The sequence below is a fragment of the Phyllobates terribilis genome, unplaced genomic scaffold, assembly GCF_046119375.1.
Source record: "Phyllobates terribilis strain yellow unplaced genomic scaffold, ASM4611937v1 Scaffold_2__4_contigs__length_985480577, whole genome shotgun sequence".
Lineage (NCBI taxonomy): Eukaryota > Metazoa > Chordata > Amphibia > Anura > Dendrobatidae > Phyllobates > Phyllobates terribilis.
In genome coordinates, this window is record NW_027362762.1 from 952,587,430 (window position 1) to 952,609,185 (window position 21,756).

Consider the following 21,756-nt stretch of genomic DNA (forward strand, 5'->3'; position numbering starts at 1 on the left):
CCCGCAACAAGGTTCCGAGACACCTGTCGGCCGGCCGCCTTCTTCCTCTGCCAGCACCTGCTGCCCCCTGGCAGCATATAGCGATGGACTTCGTAACTGATCTGCCCGTCTCTGCCGGTTGTACGGTCATTTGGGTGGTCGCTGACCGCTTTTCCAAGATGGCTCACTTCATTCCCCTGCCAGGTCTTCCGTCTGCACCCGAGCTGGCTAGAGTCTTTATCCGCCACATCTTCCGTCTTCATGGCCTGCCCCGTCACATCGTGTCGGATCGAGGAGTACAGTTCACTTCTCGTTTCTGGAGAGCCACTTGTAAATTGCTAGACGTCACTCTGGACTTCTCCTCCGCTTACCACCCACAGTCTAATGGTCAAGTGGAGCGGATCAATCAGAACCTGACCAGTTACCTCCGGCACTTCGTTAATGCTCACCATTCTGACTGGGTGGATCTCCTGCCATGGGCCGAATTCTCGTACAACAATCACAAGAGCGAGTCTTCCTCCATATGGGAGAGTACCCGGTCCGCACTCCTTCTGTCATCCGAGCGTATGAAAAGGCACGCTGACAAAGGACGTCTGGATCCTCCTCAATTCCGTCCTGGGGATAAAGTCTGGCTCTCGTCCAAATATGTCCGGCTCAAGATCCCTTCCTATAAGTTGGGGCCTCGGTTCATCGGCCCACTGGAGGTTATCAGTCAGATCAACCCGGTGGCCTATAAATTGAAACTCCCGGCCAACTTACGGATCCCTAACTCCTTCCATGTATCTCTCCTCAAACCTGTGGTACTTAACTCTTTTTCTAAGTCTACAGGTACGCCTCTTGCTCCGGTTTCTGCTGAGGACGAGTTTGAGGTAGAGAACATTCTTGCCACCAAAAGGGTAAGAGGAAAGACCTTTTTCTTGGTAGATTGGAGGGGGTTTGGTCCTGAGGAGAGAACGTGGGAGCCCCGGGAGAATATCCATGCCCCTCTCATCCTAGCTAAATTTCTGTCTGGCCTAAAAAAGGGGGGGCCTAAAGGGGGGGGTACTGTAGCGCTGGCGTCCCTGCCCTCTGCTAGGCAGGGACGCTGCTCCCCTCACCGCTCTGCTGTCAGCGCGCGCTCCGTCCCGGCGTCCTCCTCCTGCTCTACTGTCAGCGCGCGCTCCGTCCCGGCGTCCTCCTCCTGCTCTGCTCTCAGCGCGCGCTCCTTCCCGGCCCCTGTGCTTAGGGCGCGCGCGCTTCCCTCCTCTTAAAGGGGCCGCGCGCGCCGCCCTAAAGAATCCCCGGCCAATGGCCGGAGGACTTCATCATATATAAGGCACCTCCTCCAAAATGGAGGTGCCCGAGCAATGTTGTTTGCACCTGTGTCTCACCTGTGCTTCAGCCCTCAGGTCCCGTTGCCAGTTACCTGCCAGTTACCTGCCAGTTTCCTGCCAGTTTCCTGCTAGTTACCTGCCTGATTCCTGCCTGAATACTTGTTACCTGCCTGCCTGCCTGAGGTCCGACGGTCTGCCTTACAACTCCGGTCAGTCTGTCTAAGGACCAACTTGTCCGCTCACCTGGGAGCGCACATCAGCTACCTGCCTGCTTGCCTGAGGTCCGACGGTCTGCCTTACAACTCCGGTCAGTCTGTCTATGGACCAGCTTGCCCGCTCACCTGGGAGCGCTTCTCCGCTACCTGCCTGCTTGCCAGCCCGGAGGCTCCGTTGTCACGTGCTGTGACCACCAGCTATCTCAGAGACTCTTGCCCGCTCACCTGGGAGCGCATCTCCGTTACCTGCCTGCTTGCCAGCCCGGAGGTCCCGTTGTCACGTGCGGTGACCACCAGCTATTCCAGAGACTCTTGCCCGCTCACCTGGGAGCGCTTCTCCGTTACCTACCTGCCTGCCAGCCCGGAGGTTCCACCGTCACGTGCCGTGACCACCTGCTATTCCAGAGACTCTCGCTTGCTCACCTGGGAGCACACATCTACCATCTGCCTGCTAGCCTACCCGGAGGCTCTGCCATCACAGGTCGTACCTACCCCTTACCCAGAGACTGCCCTGATCACTTGCCGTAACTCCCTGTCCGTTCACCCAGAGACTGCCACCCGCTCCCTTACAAGGGCCGCCCCCTTGTATAGTAGCTCAGAGGTTCCGCCTCCCGGACCCGTTACAGTGAGTCAGGTCTGGGGTCTGTATCTGTATAGTGAGTCAGGTCTGGGGTCTGTATCTGTATAGTGAGTCTGGTCTGGGGTCTGTATCTGTATAGGGGTTTGGACAGGGTTCTGTATTAGTTTGGGGGGCTGTATTAGTGTAGGACCCTCTTACTACTTTTACAGGGTCTGGAGTTTGTATTTGTTGGGGGGTGGTCTGCGAAATTTTTAACTACTTAGGGAGTCTGGCTTGGGGGTCTGTACTACAGGCTATATCCCTGTATATTAGCGGGGGGACAAGACAATTCAGGGGGGATCTGCACTTTGTGAGCTTCTCAACTATTGCAAAAGAAACTTGTCTGCAGAGGAAGGAGCAGCGCAGGATCCGCTCAGGACAGGAAATAACAAAGAACACGACGTCTATCTGCCTCTATAAAAGTCACAGCAGAGTAAAGCTCAGCGAGCTCACTCCAGCTCCACACTGGGGGGATAATGCCCACATTATAAGCGCAGATTACTGTGCCCTCAACCAACATGGCGGCGGCAGCGCTTCCTCTTTCATTCCCTCTGCCGGATACAGCTGGGCGCTGTAGACGCTCTGTCCTCGGGTCCTCCAAGGTCTGTGGTGTATAACGGAACAGGAGTGATGGAGACGTCCTGAGCTTCCCGGGGAGAGAGGTGAGAACCCGAGACCGCACCCGCACTGCAGGTCGCCCCCTGCGGGCCGTGCCTGTACCTGCACCCTGCTGGTGTCTGATCACTCTGTATGTCCTGAGAGATAAAGATATATAGTGTAATCTGCCTATATCTGTACTGTGCGGCCGGCACTGATCTCCTGATTATAGATACTTCTCCTATATCTGGACTGTGCGGCCGGCACTGATCTCCTGATTATAGATACTTCTCCTATATCTGTACTGTGTGGCCGGCACTGATCTCCTGATTATAGACACTTCTCCTATATCTGTACTGTGCGGCCGGCACTGATCTCCTGATTATAGACACTTCTCCTATATCTGTACTGTGTGGCCGGCACTGATCTCCTGATTATAGATACTTCTCCTATATCTGGACTGTGTGGCCGGCACTGATCTCCTCATTATAGATACTTCTCCTATATCTGGACTGTGCGGCCGGCACTGATCTCCTGATTATAGATACTTCTCCTATATCTGGACTGTGTGGCCGGCACTGATCTCCTGATTATAGATACTTCTCCTATATCTGGACTGTGCGGCCGGCACTGATCCACTGATTATAGATACTTCTCCTATATCTGGACTGTGTGGCCGGCACTGATCTCCTCATTATAGATACTTCTCCTATATCTGGACTGTGCGGCCGGCACTGATCTCCTGATTATAGATACTTCTCCTATATCTGGACTGTGTGGCCGGCACTGATCTCCTGATTATAGATACTTCTCCTATATCTGGACTGTGTGGCCGGCACTGATCTCCTCATTATAGATACTTCTCCTATATCTGGACTGTGCGGCCGGCACTGATCTCCTGATTATAGATACTTCTCCTATATCTGGACTGTGTGGCCGGCACTGATCTCCTGATTATAGATACTTCTCCTATATCTGGACTGTGTGGCCGGCACTGATCTCCTCATTATAGATACTTCTCCTATATCTGGACTGTGCGGCCGGCACTGATCTCCTCATTATAGATACTTCTCCTATATCTGTACTGTGCGGCCGGCACTGATCTCCTCATTATAGATACTTCTCCTATATCTGGACTGTGTGGCCGGCACTGATCTCCTCATTATAGATACTTCTCCTATATCTGGACTGTGTGGCCGGCACTGATCTCCTCATTATAGATACTTCTCCTATATCTGGACTGTGTGGCCGGCACTGATCTCCTCATTATAGATACTTCTCCTATATCTGTACTGTGCGGCCGGCACTGATCTCCTGATTATAGATACTTCTCCTATATCTGGACTGTGTGGCCGGCACTGATCTCCTGATTATAGATACTTCTCCTATATCTGGACTGTGTGGCCGGCACTGATCTCCTCATTATAGATACTTCTCCTATATCTGGACTGTGTGGCCGGCACTGATCTCCTCATTATAGATACTTCTCCTATATCTGGACTGTGTGGCCGGCACTGATCTCCTCATTATAGATACTTCTCCTATATCTGTACTGTGCGGCCGGCACTGATCTCCTGATTATAGATACTTCTCCTATATCTGTACTGTGCGGCCGGCACTGATCTCCTCATTATAGATACTTCTCCTATATCTGGACTGTGTGGCCGGCACTGATCTCCTGATTATAGATACTTCTCCTATATCTGTACTGTGTGGCCGGCACTGATCTCCTGATTATAGATACTTCTCCTATATCTGGACTGTGTGGCCGGCACTGATCTCCTGATTATAGATACTTCTCCTATATCTGTACTGTGCGGCCGGCACTGATCTCCTGATTATAGATACTTCTCCTATATCTGTACTGTGCGGCCGGCACTGATCTCCTGATTATAGATACTTCTCCTATATCTGTACTGTGCGGCCGGCACTGATCTCCTGATTATAGATACTTCTCCTATATCTGGACTGTGCGGCCGGCACTGATCTCCTGATTAGAGATACTTCTCCTATATCTGGACTGTGCGGCCGGCACTGATCTCCTGATTAGAGATACTTCTCCTATATCTGTACTGTGCGGCCGGCACTGATCTCCTGATTATAGATACTTCTCCTATATCTGTACTGTGCGGCCGGCACTGATCTCCTGATTATAGATACTTCTCCTATATCTGTACTGTGCGGCCGGCACTGATCTCCTCATTATAGATACTTCTCCTATATCTGTACTGTGTGGCCGGCACTGATCTCCTGATTATAGATACTTCTCCTATATCTGGACTGTGCGGCCGGCACTGATCTCCTGATTAGAGATACTTCTCCTATATCTGTACTGTGCGGCCGGCACTGATCTCCTGATTAGAGATACTTCTCCTATATCTGTACTGTGCGGCCGGCACTGATCCCCTGATTATAGATACTTCTCCTATATCTGTACTGTGCGGCCGGCACTGATCTCCTGATTATAGATACTTCTCCTATATCTGGACTGTGCGGCCGGCACTGATCTCCTGATTAGAGATACTTCTCCTATATCTGTACTGTGCGGCCGGCACTGATCTCCTGATTAGAGATACTTCTCCTATATCTGTACTGTGCGGCCGGCACTGATCTCCTGATTAGAGATACTTCTCCTATATCTGGACTGTGCGGCCGGCACTGATCTCCTGATTATAGATACTTCTTCTATATCTGTACTGTGTGGCCGGCACTGATCTCCTGATTATAGACACTTCTCCTATATCTGGACTGTGTGGCCGGCACTGATCTCCTCATTATAGATACTTCTCCTATATCTGGACTGTGTGGCCGGCACTGATCTCCTGATTATAGATACTTCTCCTATATCTGGACTGTGTGGCCGGCACTGATCTCCTCATTATAGATACTTCTCCTATATCTGTACTGTGTGGCCGGCACTGATCTCCTCATTAGATACTTCTCCTATATCTGTACTGTGCGGCCGGCACTGATCTCCTCATTAGATACTTCTCCTATATCTGTACTGTGCGGCCGGCACTGATCCACTGATTATAGATACTTCTCCTATATCTGTACTGTGCGGCCGGCACTGATCTCCTGATTATAGATACTTCTCCTATATCTGTACTGTGCGGCCGGCACTGATCCCCTGATTATAGATACTTCTCCTATATCTGGACTGTGCGGCCGGCACTGATCCCCTGATTATAGATACTTCTCCTATATCTGTACTGTGCGGCCGGCACTGATCTCCTGATTAGAGATACTTCTCCTATATCTGGACTGTGCGGCCGGCACTGATCTCCTGATTATAGATACTTCTCCTATATCTGGACTGTGCGGCCGGCACTGATCTCCTGATTATAGATACTTCTCCTATATCTGTACTGTGCGGCCGGCACTGATCTCCTCATTATAGATACTTCTCCTATATCTGGACTGTGCGGCCGGCACTGATCCCCTGATTATAGATACTTCTCCTATATCTGTACTGTGCGGCCGGCACTGATCCCCTGATTATAGATACTTCTCCTATATCTGGACTGTGTGGCCGGCACTGATCTCCTGATTATAGATACTTCTCCTATATCTGGACTGTGCGGCCGGCACTGATCTCCTCATTATAGATACTTCTCCTATATCTGCACTGTGCGGCCGGCACTGATCTCCTGATTATAGATACTTCTCCTATATCTGCACTGTGCGGCCGGCACTGATCTCCTGATTATAGATACTTCTCCTATATCTGTACTGTGTGGCCGGCACTGATCTCCTGATTATAGATACTTCTCCTATATCTGTACTGTGCGGCCGGCACTGATCTCCTCATTATAGATACTTCTCCTATATCTGTACTGTGCGGCCGGCACTGATCTCCTCATTAGATACTTCTCCTATATCTGTACTGTGCGGCCGGCACTGATCCACTGATTATAGATACTTCTCCTATATCTGTACTGTGCGGCCGGCACTGATCCACTGATTATAGATACTTCTCCTATATCTGGACTGTGTGGCCGGCACTGATCTCCTCATTATAGATACTTCTCCTATATCTGTACTGTGTGGCCGGCACTGATCTCCTCATTATAGATACTTCTCCTATATCTGTACTGTGCGGCCGGCACTGATCTCCTCATTAGATACTTCTCCTATATCTGTACTGTGCGGCCGGCACTGATCCACTGATTATAGATACTTCTCCTATATCTGTACTGTGCGGCCGGCACTGATCCACTGATTATAGATACTTCTCCTATATCTGTACTGTGTGGCCGGCACTGATCTCCTCATTATAGATACTTCTCCTATATCTGTACTGTGCGGCCGGCACTGATCTCCTGATTATAGATACTTCTCCTATATCTGTACTGTGTGGCCGGCACTGATCTCCTCATTATAGATACTTCTCCTATATCTGTACTGTGCGGCCGGCACTGATCTCCTCATTATAGATACTTCTCCTATATCTGTACTGTGTGGCCGGCACTGATCTCCTCATTATAGATACTTCTCCTATATCTGTACTGTGCGGCCGGCACTGATCCCCTGATTATAGATACTTCTCCTATATTTGGACTGTGTGGCCGGCACTGATCTCCTGATTATAGATACTTCTCCTATATCTGTACTGTGTGGCCGGCACTGATCTCCTGATTATAGATACTTCTCCTATATCTGTACTGTGTGGCCGGCACTGATCTCCTCATTATAGATACTTCTCCTATATCTGTACTGTGCGGCCGGCACTGATCTCCTCATTAGATACTTCTCCTATATCTGTACTGTGCGGCCGGCACTGATCCACTGATTATAGATACTTCTCCTATATCTGTACTGTGCGGCCGGCACTGATCCCCTGATTATAGATACTTCTCCTATATCTGTACTGTGTGGCCGGCACTGATCTCCTGATTATAGATACTTCTCCTATATCTGTACTGTGTGGCCGGCACTGATCTCCTGATTATAGATACTTCTCCTATATCTGTACTGTGTGGCCGGCACTGATCTCCTGATTATAGACACTTCTCCTATATCTGGACTGTGTGGCCGGCACTGATCTCCTGATTATAGATACTTCTCCTATATCTGGACTTTGCGGCCGGCACTGATCTCCTCATTATAGATACTTCTCCTATATCTGGACTGTGCGGCCGGCACTGATCTCCTCATTAGATACTTCTCCTATATCTGTACTGTGCGGCCGGCACTGATCTCCTCATTAGATACTTCTCCTATATCTGTACTGTGCGGCCGGCACTGATCTCCTCATTAGATACTTCTCCTATATCTGTACTGTGCGGCCGGCACTGATCTCCTCATTATAGATACTTCTCCTATATCTGTACTGTGTGGCCGGCACTGATCTCCTGATTATAGATACTTCTCCTATATCTGGACTGTGTGGCCGGCACTGATCTCCTCATTATAGATACTTCTCCTATATCTGGACTGTGCGGCCGGCACTGATCTCCTCAATAGATACTTCTCCTATATCTGTACTGTGTGGCCGGCACTGATCTCCTGATTATAGATACTTCTCCTATATCTGGACTGTGTGGCCGGCACTGATCTCCTCATTATAGATACTTCTCCTATATCTGGACTGTGCGGCCGGCACTGATCTCCTCATTATAGATACTTCTCCTATATCTGGACTGTGCGGCCGGCACTGATCTCCTGATTATAGATACTTCTCCTATATCTGTACTGTGTGGCCGGCACTGATCTCCTGATTATAGATACTTCTCCTATATCTGGACTGTGTGGCCGGCACTGATCTCCTCATTATAGATACTTCTCCTATATCTGTACTGTGTGGCCGGCACTGATCTCCTCATTAGATACTTCTCCTATATCTGTACTGTGCGGCCGGCACTGATCTCCTCATTATAGATACTTCTCCTATATCTGGACTGTGCGGCCGGCACTGATCTCCTCATTATAGATACTTCTCCTATATCTGGACTGTGCGGCCGGCACTGATCTCCTCATTATAGATACTTCTTCTATATCTGGACTGTGCGGCCGGCACTGATCTCCGGATTATAGATACTTCTCCTATATCTGTACTGTGCGGCCGGCACTGATCTCCTGATTATAGATACTTCTCCTATATCTGGACTGTGTGGCCGGCACTGATCTCCTGATTATAGATACTTCTCCTATATCTGGACTGTGCGGCCGGCACTGATCTCCGGATTATAGATACTTCTCCTATATCTGTACTGTGCGGCCGGCACTGATCTCCTCATTATAGATACTTCTCCTATATCTGGACTGTGCGGCCGGCACTGATCTCCTCATTATAGATACTTCTTCTATATCTGTACTGTGTGGCCGGCACTGATCCACTGATTATAGATACTTCTCCTATATCTGGACTGTGCGGCCGGCACTGATCTCCTGATTATAGATACTTCTCCTATATCTGTACTGTGCGGCCGGCACTGATCTCCGGATTATAGATACTTCTCCTATATCTGGACTGTGTGGCCGGCACTGATCCACTGATTATAGATACTTCTCCTATATCTGGACTGTGCGGCCGGCACTGATCTCCTGATTATAGATACTTCTCCTATATCTGGACTGTGCGGCCGGCACTGATCCACTGATTATAGATACTTCTCCTATATCTGGACTGTGCGGCCGGCACTGATCTCCTGATTATAGATACTTCTCCTATATCTGGACTGTGTGGCCGGCACTGATCTCCTGATTATAGATACTTCTTCTATATCTGTACTGTGCGGCCGGCACTGATCTCCTCATTATAGATACTTCCCCTATATCTGTACTGTGCGGCCGGCACTGATCCCCTGATTATAGATACTTCTCCTATATCTGTACTGTGTGGCCGGCTCTGATCTCCTGATTATAGATACTTCTTCTATATCTGTACTGTGTGGCCGGCACTGATCTCCTGATTATAGATACTTCTCCTATATCTGTATTGTGCGGCCGGCACTGATCCCCTGATTATAGATACTTCTTCTATATCTGTACTGTGTGGCCGGCACTGATCTCCTGATTATAGATACTTCTCCTATATCTGTACTGTGTGGCCGGCACTGATCTCCTGATTATAGATACTTCTCCTATATCTGTACTGTGTGGCCGGCACTGATCTCCTGATTATAGATACTTCTCCTATATCTGTACTGTGTGGCCGGCACTGATCTCCTGATTATAGATACTTCTCCTATATCTGTACTGTGTGGCCGGCACTGATCTCCTGATTATAGATACTTCTCCTATATCTGTACTGTGTGGCCGGCACTGATCTCCTGATTATAGATACTTCTCCTATATCTGTACTGTGTGGCCGGCTCTGATCTCCTGATTATAGATACTTCTTCTATATCTGTACTGTGTGGCCGGCACTGATCCACTGATTATAGATACTTCTTCTATATCTGTACTGTGTGGCCGGCACTGATCTCCTGATTATAGATACTTCTCCTATATCTGTACTGTGTGGCCGGCACTGATCTCCTGATTATAGATACTTCTCCTATATCTGTACTGTGTGGCCGGCACTGATCTCCTGATTATAGATACTTCTCCTATATCTGTACTGTGTGGCCGGCACTGGTCTCCTGATTATAGATACTTCTTCTATATCTGGACTGTGTGGCCGGCACTGATCTCCTGATTAGAGATACTTCTCCTATATCTGTACTGTGCGGCCGGCACTGATCCACTGATTATAGATACTTCTCCTATATCTGTACTGTGCGGCCGGCACTGATCCACTGATTATAGATACTTCTCCTATATCTGGACTGTGTGGCCGGCACTGATCTCCTCATTATAGATACTTCTCCTATATCTGTACTGTGTGGCCGGCACTGATCTCCTCATTATAGATACTTCTCCTATATCTGTACTGTGCGGCCGGCACTGATCTCCTCATTAGATACTTCTCCTATATCTGTACTGTGCGGCCGGCACTGATCCACTGATTATAGATACTTCTCCTATATCTGTACTGTGCGGCCGGCACTGATCCACTGATTATAGATACTTCTCCTATATCTGTACTGTGTGGCCGGCACTGATCTCCTCATTATAGATACTTCTCCTATATCTGTACTGTGCGGCCGGCACTGATCTCCTGATTATAGATACTTCTCCTATATTTGGACTGTGTGGCCGGCACTGATCTCCTGATTATAGATACTTCTCCTATATCTGTACTGTGTGGCCGGCACTGATCTCCTGATTATAGATACTTCTCCTATATCTGTACTGTGTGGCCGGCACTGATCTCCTCATTATAGATACTTCTCCTATATCTGTACTGTGCGGCCGGCACTGATCTCCTCATTAGATACTTCTCCTATATCTGTACTGTGCGGCCGGCACTGATCCACTGATTATAGATACTTCTCCTATATCTGTACTGTGCGGCCGGCACTGATCCCCTGATTATAGATACTTCTCCTATATCTGTACTGTGTGGCCGGCACTGATCTCCTGATTATAGATACTTCTCCTATATCTGTACTGTGTGGCCGGCACTGATCTCCTGATTATAGATACTTCTCCTATATCTGTACTGTGTGGCCGGCACTGATCTCCTGATTATAGATACTTCTCCTATATCTGGACTGTGTGGCCGGCACTGATCTCCTCATTATAGATACTTCTCCTATATCTGGACTTTGCGGCCGGCACTGATCTCCTCATTATAGATACTTCTCCTATATCTGGACTGTGCGGCCGGCACTGATCTCCTCATTATAGATACTTCTCCTATATCTGGACTGTGCGGCCGGCACTGATCTCCTCATTATAGATACTTCTCCTATATCTGGACTGTGCGGCCGGCACTGATCTCCGGATTATAGATACTTCTCCTATATCTGTACTGTGCGGCCGGCACTGATCTCCTGATTATAGATACTTCTCCTATATCTGGACTGTGTGGCCGGCACTGATCTCCTGATTATAGATACTTCTCCTATATCTGGACTGTGCGGCCGGCACTGATCTCCGGATTATAGATACTTCTCCTATATCTGTACTGTGCGGCCGGCACTGATCTCCTGATTATAGATACTTCTCCTATATCTGTACTGTGCGGCCGGCACTGATCTCCTCATTATAGATACTTCTCCTATATCTGGACTGTGCGGCCGGCACTGATCTCCTCATTATAGATACTTCTTCTATATCTGTACTGTGTGGCCGGCACTGATCCACTGATTATAGATACTTCTCCTATATCTGGACTGTGCGGCCGGCACTGATCTCCTGATTATAGATACTTCTCCTATATCTGTACTGTGCGGCCGGCACTGATCTCCGGATTATAGATACTTCTCCTATATCTGGACTGTGTGGCCGGCACTGATCCACTGATTATAGATACTTCTCCTATATCTGGACTGTGCGGCCGGCACTGATCTCCTGATTATAGATACTTCTCCTATATCTGGACTGTGCGGCCGGCACTGATCCACTGATTATAGATACTTCTCCTATATCTGGACTGTGCGGCCGGCACTGATCTCCTGATTATAGATACTTCTCCTATATCTGGACTGTGTGGCCGGCACTGATCTCCTGATTATAGATACTTCTTCTATATCTGTACTGTGCGGCCGGCACTGATCTCCTCATTATAGATACTTCCCCTATATCTGTACTGTGCGGCCGGCACTGATCCCCTGATTATAGATACTTCTCCTATATCTGTACTGTGTGGCCGGCTCTGATCTCCTGATTATAGATACTTCTTCTATATCTGTACTGTGCGGCCGGCACTGATCTCCTGATTATAGATACTTCTTCTATATCTGTACTGTGTGGCCGGCACTGATCTCCTGATTATAGATACTTCTCCTATATCTGTACTGTGTGGCCGGCACTGATCTCCTGATTATAGATACTTCTCCTATATCTGTACTGTGTGGCCGGCACTGATCTCCTGATTATAGATACTTCTCCTATATCTGTACTGTGTGGCCGGCACTGATCTCCTGATTATAGATACTTCTCCTATATCTGTACTGTGTGGCCGGCACTGATCTCCTGATTATAGATACTTCTCCTATATCTGTACTGTGTGGCCGGCACTGATCTCCTGATTATAGATACTTCTCCTATATCTGTACTGTGTGGCCGGCTCTGATCTCCTGATTATAGATACTTCTTCTATATCTGTACTGTGTGGCCGGCACTGATCCACTGATTATAGATACTTCTTCTATATCTGTACTGTGTGGCCGGCACTGATCTCCTGATTATAGATACTTCTCCTATATCTGTACTGTGTGGCCGGCACTGATCTCCTGATTATAGATACTTCTCCTATATCTGTACTGTGTGGCCGGCACTGATCTCCTGATTATAGATACTTCTCCTATATCTGTACTGTGTGGCCGGCACTGATCTCCTGATTATAGATACTTCTCCTATATCTGTACTGTGCGGCCGGCACTGATCTCCTGATTATAGATACTTCTCCTATATCTGGACTGTGCGGCCGGCACTGATCCCCTGATTATAGATACTTCTCCTATATCTGGACTGTGTGGCCGGCACTGATCTCCTGATTATAGATACTTCTTCTATATCTGGACTGTGTGGCCGGCACTGATCTCCAGATTAGAGATACTTCTCCTATATCTGGACTGTGTGGCTGGCACTGATCTCCTGATTAGAGATACTTATCCTATATCTGGACTGTGTGGCCGGCACTGATCTCCTGATTAGAGATACTTCTCCTATATCTGGACTGTGTGGCCGGCACTGATCTCCTGATTAGAGATACTTCTCCTATATCTGGACTGTGCGGCCGGCACTGATCTCCTGATTATAGATACTTCTCCTCTATCTGGACTGTGCGGCCGGCACTGATCTCCTGATTATAGATACTTCTCCTATATCTGGACTGTGCGGCCGGCACTGATCTCCTGATTATAGATACTTATCCTATATCTGGACTGTGTGGCCGGCACTGATCTCCTGATTATAGATACTTCTCCTATATCTGGACTGTGTGGCCGGCACTGATCTCCTCATTATAGATACTTCTCCTATATCTGGACTGTGCGGCCGGCACTGATCTCCTGATTATAGATACTTCTCCTATATCTGGACTGTGTGGCCGGCACTGATCCCCTGATTATAGATACTTCTCCTATATCTGTACTGTGCGGCCGGCACTGATCTCCTGATTATAGATACTTCTCCTATATCTGTACTGTGTGGCCGGCACTGATCTCCTGATTATAGATACTTCTCCTATATCTGTACTGTGTGGCCGGCACTGATCTCCTGATTATAGATACTTCTTCTATATCTGTACTGTGTGGCCGGCACTGATCTCCTGATTATAGATACTTCTCCTATATCTGGACTGTGTGGCCGGCACTGATCTCCTGATTAGAGATACTTCTCCTATATCTGGACTGTGCGGCCGGCACTGATCTCCTGATTATAGATACTTCTCCTATATCTGGACTGTGTGGCCGGCACTGATCTCCTCATTATAGATACTTCTCCTATATCTGGACTGTGCGGCCGGCACTGATCTCCTCATTATAGATACTTCTTCTATATCTGTACTGTGTGGCCGGCACTGATCTCCGGATTATAGATACTTCTCCTATATCTGGACTGTGCGGCCGGCACTGATCTCCTCATTTTAGATACTTCTCCTATATCTGGACTGTGCGGCCGGCACTGATCTCCTGATTATAGATACTTCTCCTATATCTGGACTGTGCGGCCGGCACTGATCTCCTGATTATAGATACTTCTCCTATATCTGGACTGTGCGGCCGGCACTGATCTCCTGATTATAGATACTTCTTCTATATCTGGACTGTGCGGCCGGCACTGATCTCCTGATTATAGATACTTCTCCTATATCTGGACTGTGCGGCCGGCACTGATCTCCTGATTATAGATACTTCTCCTATATCTGGACTGTGCGGCCGGCACTGATCTCCTGATTATAGATACTTCTCCTATATCTGGACTGTGCGGCCGGCACTGATCTCCTGATTATAGATACTTCTCCTATATCTGGACTGTGCGGCCGGCACTGATCCCCTGATTATAGATACTTCTCCTATATCTGGACTGTGCGGCCGGCACTGATCTCCGGATTATAGATACTTCTCCTATATCTGTACTGTGCGGCCGGCACTGATCTCCTGATTATAGATACTTCTCCTATATCTGGACTGTGCGGCCGGCACTGATCTCCTGATTATAGATACTTCTCCTATATCTGTACTGTGCGGCCGGCACTGATCTCCTGATTATAGATACTTCTCCTATATCTGGACTGTGTGGCCGGCACTGATCTCCTCATTATAGATACTTCTCCTATATCTGGACTGTGTGGACGGCACTGATCTCCTCATTATAGATACTTCTCCTATATCTGGACTGTGTGGCCGGCACTGATCTCCTCATTATAGATACTTCTCCTATATCTGGACTGTGCGGCCGGCACTGATCTCCTGATTATAGATACTTCTCCTATATCTGGACTGTGTGGCCGGCACTGATCTCCGGATTATAGATACTTCTCCTATATCTGGACTGTGCGGCCGGCACTGATCCCCGGATTATAGATACTTCTCCTATATCTGGACTGTGCGGCCGGCACTGATCCCCTCATTATAGATACTTCTCCTATATCTGGACTGTGCGGCCGGCACTGATCTCCTGATTATAGATACTTCTCCTATATCTGGACTGTGCGGCCGGCACTGATCTCCTGATTATAGATACTTCTCCTATATCTGGACTGTGCGGCCGGCACTGATCTCCTGATTATAGATACTTCTCCTATATCTGGACTGTGCGGCCGGCACTGATCTCCTGATTATAGATACTTCTCCTATATCTGGACTGTGCGGCCGGCACTGATCTCCTGATTATAGATACTTCTCCTATATCTGGACTGTGCGGCCGGCACTGATCTCCTGATTATAGATACTTCTCCTATATCTGGACTGTGCGGCCGGCACTGATCTCCTGATTATAGATACTTCTCCTATATCTGGACTGTGCGGCCGGCACTGATCTCCTGATTATAGATACTTCTCCTATATCTGGACTGTGCGGCCGGCACTGATCTCCTGATTATAGATACTTCTCCTATATCTGGACTGTGCGGCCGGCACTGATCCCCTGATTATAGATACTTCTTCTATATCTGGACTGTGTGGCCGGCACTGATCTCCTGATTATAGATACTTCTCCTATATCTGTATTGTGCGGCCGGCACTATTCTCCTGATTATAGATACTTCTCCTATATCTGTACTGTGCGGCCGGCACTGATCTCCTGATTATAGATACTTCTCCTATATCTGGACTGTGCGGCCGGCACTGATCTCCTGATTATAGATACTTCTCCTATATCTGGACTGTGTGGCCGGCACTGATCTCCTGATTATAGATACTTCTCCTATATCTGGACTGTGCGGCCGGCACTGATCTCCTGATTATAGATACTTCTCCTATATCTGGACTGTGCGGCCGGCACTGATCTCCTGATTATAGATACTTCTCCTATATCTGGACTGTGTGGCCGGCACTGATCCCCTGATTATAGATACTTCTCCTATATCTGTACTGTGTGGCCGGCACTGATCTCCTGATTATAGATACTTCTCCTATATCTGTACTGTGTGGCCGGCACTGATCTCCTGATTATAGATACTTCTCCTATATCTGTACTGTGTGGCCGGCACTGATCCCCTGATTATAGATACTTCTCCTATATCTGTACTGTGCGGCCGGCACTGATCTCCTGATTATAGATACTTCTCCTATATCTGGACTGTGCGGCCGGCACTGATCCCCTGATTATAGATACTTCTTCTATATCTGGACTGTGTGGCCGGCACTGATCTCCTGATTATAGATACTTCTCCTATATCTGTATTGTGCGGCCGGCACTATTCTCCTGATTATAGATACTTCTCCTATATCTGTACTGTGCGGCCGGCACTGATCTCCTGATTATAGATACTTCTCCTATATCTGGACTGTGCGGCCGGCACTGATCTCCTGATTATAGATACTTCTCCTATATCTGGACTGTGTGGCCGGCACTGATCTCCTGATTATAGATACTTCTCCTATATCTGGACTGTGCGGCCGGCACTGATCTCCTGATTATAGATACTTCTCCTATATCTGGACTGTGCGGCCGGCACTGATCTCCTGATTATAGATACTTCTCCTATATCTGTACTGTGTGGCCGCCACTGATCCCCTGATTATAGATACTTCTCCTATATCTGTACTGTGTGGCCGGCACTGATCTCCTGATTATAGAGACTTCTCCTATATCTGTACTGTGTGGCCGGCACTGATCTCCTGATTATAGATACTTCTCCTATATCTGTACTGTGTGGCTGGCACTGATCCCCTGATTATAGATACTTCTCCTATATCTGTACTGTGCGGCCGGCACTGATCTCCTGATTATAGATACTTCTCCTATATCTGTACTGTGTGGCCGGCACTGATCTCCTGATTATAGATACTTCTCCTATATCTGTACTGTGTGGCCGGCACTGATCTCCTGATTATAGATACTTCTCCTATATCTGTACTGTGCGGCCGGCACTGATCTCCTGATTATAGATACTTCTCCTATATCTGTACTGTGTGGCCGGCACTGATCTCCTGATTATAGATACTTCTCCTATATCTGGACTGTGCGGCCGGCACTGATCTCCTCATTAGATACTTCTCCTATATCTGGACTGTGCGGCCGGCACTGATCTCCTCATTTTAGATACTTCTCCTATATCTGTACTGTGTGGCCGGCACTGATCCCCTGATTATAGATACTTCTCCTATATCTGGACTGTGCGGCCGGCACTGATCTCCTGATTATAGATACTTCTCCTATATCTGTACTGTGCGGCCGGAACTGATCCCCTGATTATAGATACTTCTCCTATATCTGTACTGTGCGGCCGGCACTGATCTCCTCATTTTAGATACTTCTCCTATATCTGTACTGTGCGGCCGGCACTGATCTCCGGATTATAGATACTTCTCCTATATCTGTACTGTGCGGCCGGCACTGATCTCCGGATTATAGATACTTCTCCTATATCTGTACTGTGTGGCCGGCACTGATCTCCTGATTATAGATACTTCTCCTATATCTGGACTGTGCGGCCGGCACTGATCTCCTCATTATAGATACTTCTCCTATATCTGTACTGTGTGGCCGGCACTGATCTCCGGATTATAGATACTTCTCCTATATCTGTACTGTGTGGCCGGCACTGATCTCCGGATTATAGATACTTCTCCTATATCTGGACTGTGCGGCCGGCACTGATCTCCGGATTATAGATACTTCTCCTATATCTGGACTGTGTGGCCGGCACTGATCTCCGGATTATAGATACTTCTCCTATATCTGTACTGTGTGGCCGGCACTGATCTCCGGATTATAGATACTTCTTCTATATCTGGACTGTGCGGCCGGCACTGATCTCCTGATTATAGATACTTCTCCTATATCTGTACTGTGTGGCCGGCACTGATCTCCTGATTATAGATACTTCTCCTATATCTGTACTGTGCGGCCGGCACTGATCCCCTGATTATAGATACTTCTCCTATATTTGGACTGTGTGGCCGGCACTGATCTCCTGATTATAGATACTTCTCCTATATCTGGACTGTGCGGCCGGCACTGATCTCCTGATTATAGACACTTCTCCTATATCTGGACTGTGTGGCCGGCACTGATCTCCTGATTATAGATACTTCTCCTATATCTGGACTGTGTGGCCGGCACTGATCTCCTGATTATAGATACTTCTCCTATATCTGTACTGTGCGGCCGGCACTGATCTCCTGATTATAGATACTTCTCCTATATCTGGACTGTGTGGCCGGCACTGATCTCCTCATTATAGATACTTCTCCTATATCTGGACTGTGCGGCCGGCACTGATCTCCTCATTATAGATACTTCTCCTATATCTGGACTGTGTGGCCGGCACTGATCTCCTCATTATAGATACTTCTCCTATATCTGGACTGTGCGGCCGGCACTGATCTCCTGATTATAGATACTTCTCCTATATCTGGACTGTGCGGCCGGCACTGATCTCCTGATTATAGATACTTCTCCTATATCTGGACTGTGCGGCCGGCACTGATCTCCGGATTATAGATACTTCTCCTATATCTGGACTGTGCGGCCGGCACTGATCTCCGGATTATAGATACTTCTCCTATATCTGGACTGTGCGGCCGGCACTGATCTCCGGATTATAGATACTTCTCCTATATCTGGACTGTGCGGCCGGCACTGATCTCCGGATTATAGATACTTCTCCTATATCTGGACTGTGCGGCCGGCACTGATCTCCGGATTATAGATACTTCTCCTATATCTGGACTGTGCGGCCGGCACTGATCTCCTCATTATAGATACTTCTCCTATATCTGGACTGTGTGGCCGGCACTGATCCCCTGATTAGAGATACTTCTCCTATATCTGGACTGTGTGGCCGGCACTGATCTCCTGATTATAGATACTTCTCCTATATCTGGACTGTGTGGCCGGCACTGATCACCTGATTAGAGATACTTCTCCTATATCTGGACTGTGTGGCCGGCACTGATCTCCTGATTAGAGATACTTCTCCTATATCTGGGCTGTGTGGCCGGCACTGATCTCCGGATTATAGATACTTCTCCTATATCTGGACTGTGCGGCCGGCACTGATCCCCTGATTATAGATACTTCTCCTATATCTGGACTGTGCGGCCGGCACTGATCTCCTGATTATAGATACTTCTCCTATATCTGGACTGTGTGGCCGGCACTGATCTCCTGATTAGAGATACTTCTCCTATATCTGGACTGTGTGGCCGGCACTGATCTCCTGATTAGAGATACTTCTCCTATATCTGGACTGTGCGGCCGGCACTGATCTCCTGATTAGAGATACTTCTCCTATATCTGGACTGTGCGGCCGGCACTGATCTCCTGATTAGAGATACTTCTCCTATATCTGGACTGTGTGGCCGGCACTGATCTCCTGATTAGAGATACTTCTCCTATATCTGGACTGTGTGGCCGGCACTGATCCCCTGATTAGAGATACTTCTCCTATATCTGGACTGTGCGGCCGGCACTGATCCCCTGATTAGAGATACTTCTCCTATATCTGGACTGTGCGGCCGGCACTGATCCCCTGATTAGAGATACTTCTCCTATATCTGTACTGTGTGGCCGGCACTGATCTCCTGATTATAGATACTTCTCCTATATCTGGACTGTGTGGCCGGCACTGATCTCCTGATTATAGATACTTCTCCTATATCTGTATTGTGCGGCCGGCCGCCATCCTGGGATTATAGATTCTTCTCCCTATTTCTGTACTGCAGGAAATAACAATTCTAAAAGTCAATATTGACCCATTAATAATCTTAGCCACATTACTTAGGATAAAGGCCAAATCAGAATCTCTATTTGCAGACACCTGTTTTGGGATGTTGACCCTCTTCAGTACAAAGCAAGAGATCTGATTTGGCTTTTTGGCAGGCCTCTTACTGTGGTTTAAGGGGCATGCCTATGTAAGGAGACTTATTTGCTATAGAATGCTCCTCTGGGAAATTATATACGCAAATTGTCTCTTCAGAGAGGAAGAGGACATCACTTAGGATAAAAGCCAAGCCACAATCTCTAATAATAATTTTTATTTCTATAGCGCCAACAAATTCCACAGCAGTTTTCATTTTCGTGGGGACTCGTACGGACAATAGACATTACAGAATAACACATAATGAGGAGTGAGGGTTCATCTGCTCGCAAGCTACAATCTATGAGGAAATTGGGGAGACACGAAGGGTAAATGGTAAAAAGTGCATGTATTGTACGGTCCACCCATCAGTATAATAAATAGGGTGTTTACATAATGCTGCATGAACCGGTCACCAGCCAGTATGTGTACAGTACAGGCACAGAGGGCTATTAAGTGCATGGAAGGTGTGAACAGATGCTATGGGGGTCCTGATTTTGAAGATAATTTTGTATGGGTGAAACAGGAAGTGGGGGGGGGGGTAGTTAGATAAATGAGGTGGGGCGATGGGCCAGTCTAAAGAAATGTGTTTTTTGGCACGCTTAAAACTGTAATTGAATTGTCCTGAGTAGTGCATTCCAGAGAAGCCGCGCAGCGTGAGAGAAGACTTGGAGACGGAAGGGGTAGGTTCAAATTATTGAGGATGTTATTCTTAGGTCATTAAAAAAACAACGAGGACGGGTAGGGTGATAGACTGAGACGAGGGAGGAGATGTAGAGTGGTGCAGAAGTCTTCGTGGGTGAGAGTGATAAGTTTATATTGAACTTTGTATCAGATGGGCAACCAGTGTAACGACTGGCACAGGGTAGAGGCATCGGTGTAGTGGTTGGAAAGGAATATGATCCTTGCTGCTGTATTCAGGACCAATTGGAGAGGGGAGAGTTTAGTATGAGGGAGACTGATTAGTAGACAGTTGCAGTGATCGGATGGGGGGGTGAAGGAAAGATGTGAGTCGAATATGACCCCAAGACAGCGGGCCTGGTGTTGGGGAGTAATAGTGGAGCCACGCATGGAAATGGCAATAGTGGGCATAGGTAGGTTAGTGGAGGGGGGAAACACAAGGAGTTCAGTTTTTGACAGATTTCGTTTTAGATAGAGGAAGGTCATGATGCTAGAGACAGCGTATAGACAATCACTGGTATCTGTAGTAATGCAGGGGTGATGCAGGGAGACGATGTGTATAATTGGTGTCATCAGCGTAGAGATGATGCTGAAAACCGAATCTACTGATTGTTTGTCCAGTAGGAGCAGTGTATAAGGAGAAAAGGAGGGGCCCTAGGACTGATCCTTGAGGGACCCCGACAATAAGGGGAAAGAGAGGAAGAGGAGCTGGCAAAATATACTGTGAAGGAGCAGTCAGATTGGTAGGAGGAGAACCAGGAGAGAACAGTGTCCTTGAGCCCGATAGAGCAGAGCATCGTGAGCAGTAGCTGGTGATCCACAGTG

The 21,756-nt window shown here is 47.8% G+C and overlaps 1 protein-coding gene across 2 annotated transcripts in view; it reads left to right on the forward strand.

The window, feature by feature from the left end:
- Positions 1-2,654: 2,654 nt before the first annotated feature.
- The window catches only part of LOC141239847 (beta-1,4-galactosyltransferase 4-like), a 91,683-nt gene continuing 72,581 nt past the window's right edge, over positions 2,655-21,756 (forward strand). The window contains exon 1 of one of the 2 annotated variants that reach the window (XM_073668572.1): positions 2,655-2,788. The gene's annotated coding sequence lies outside the window, so the exon portion shown is untranslated. The remainder of the gene's footprint in view (positions 2,789-21,756) is intronic. The other variant, XM_073668573.1, reaches the window with a different exon arrangement.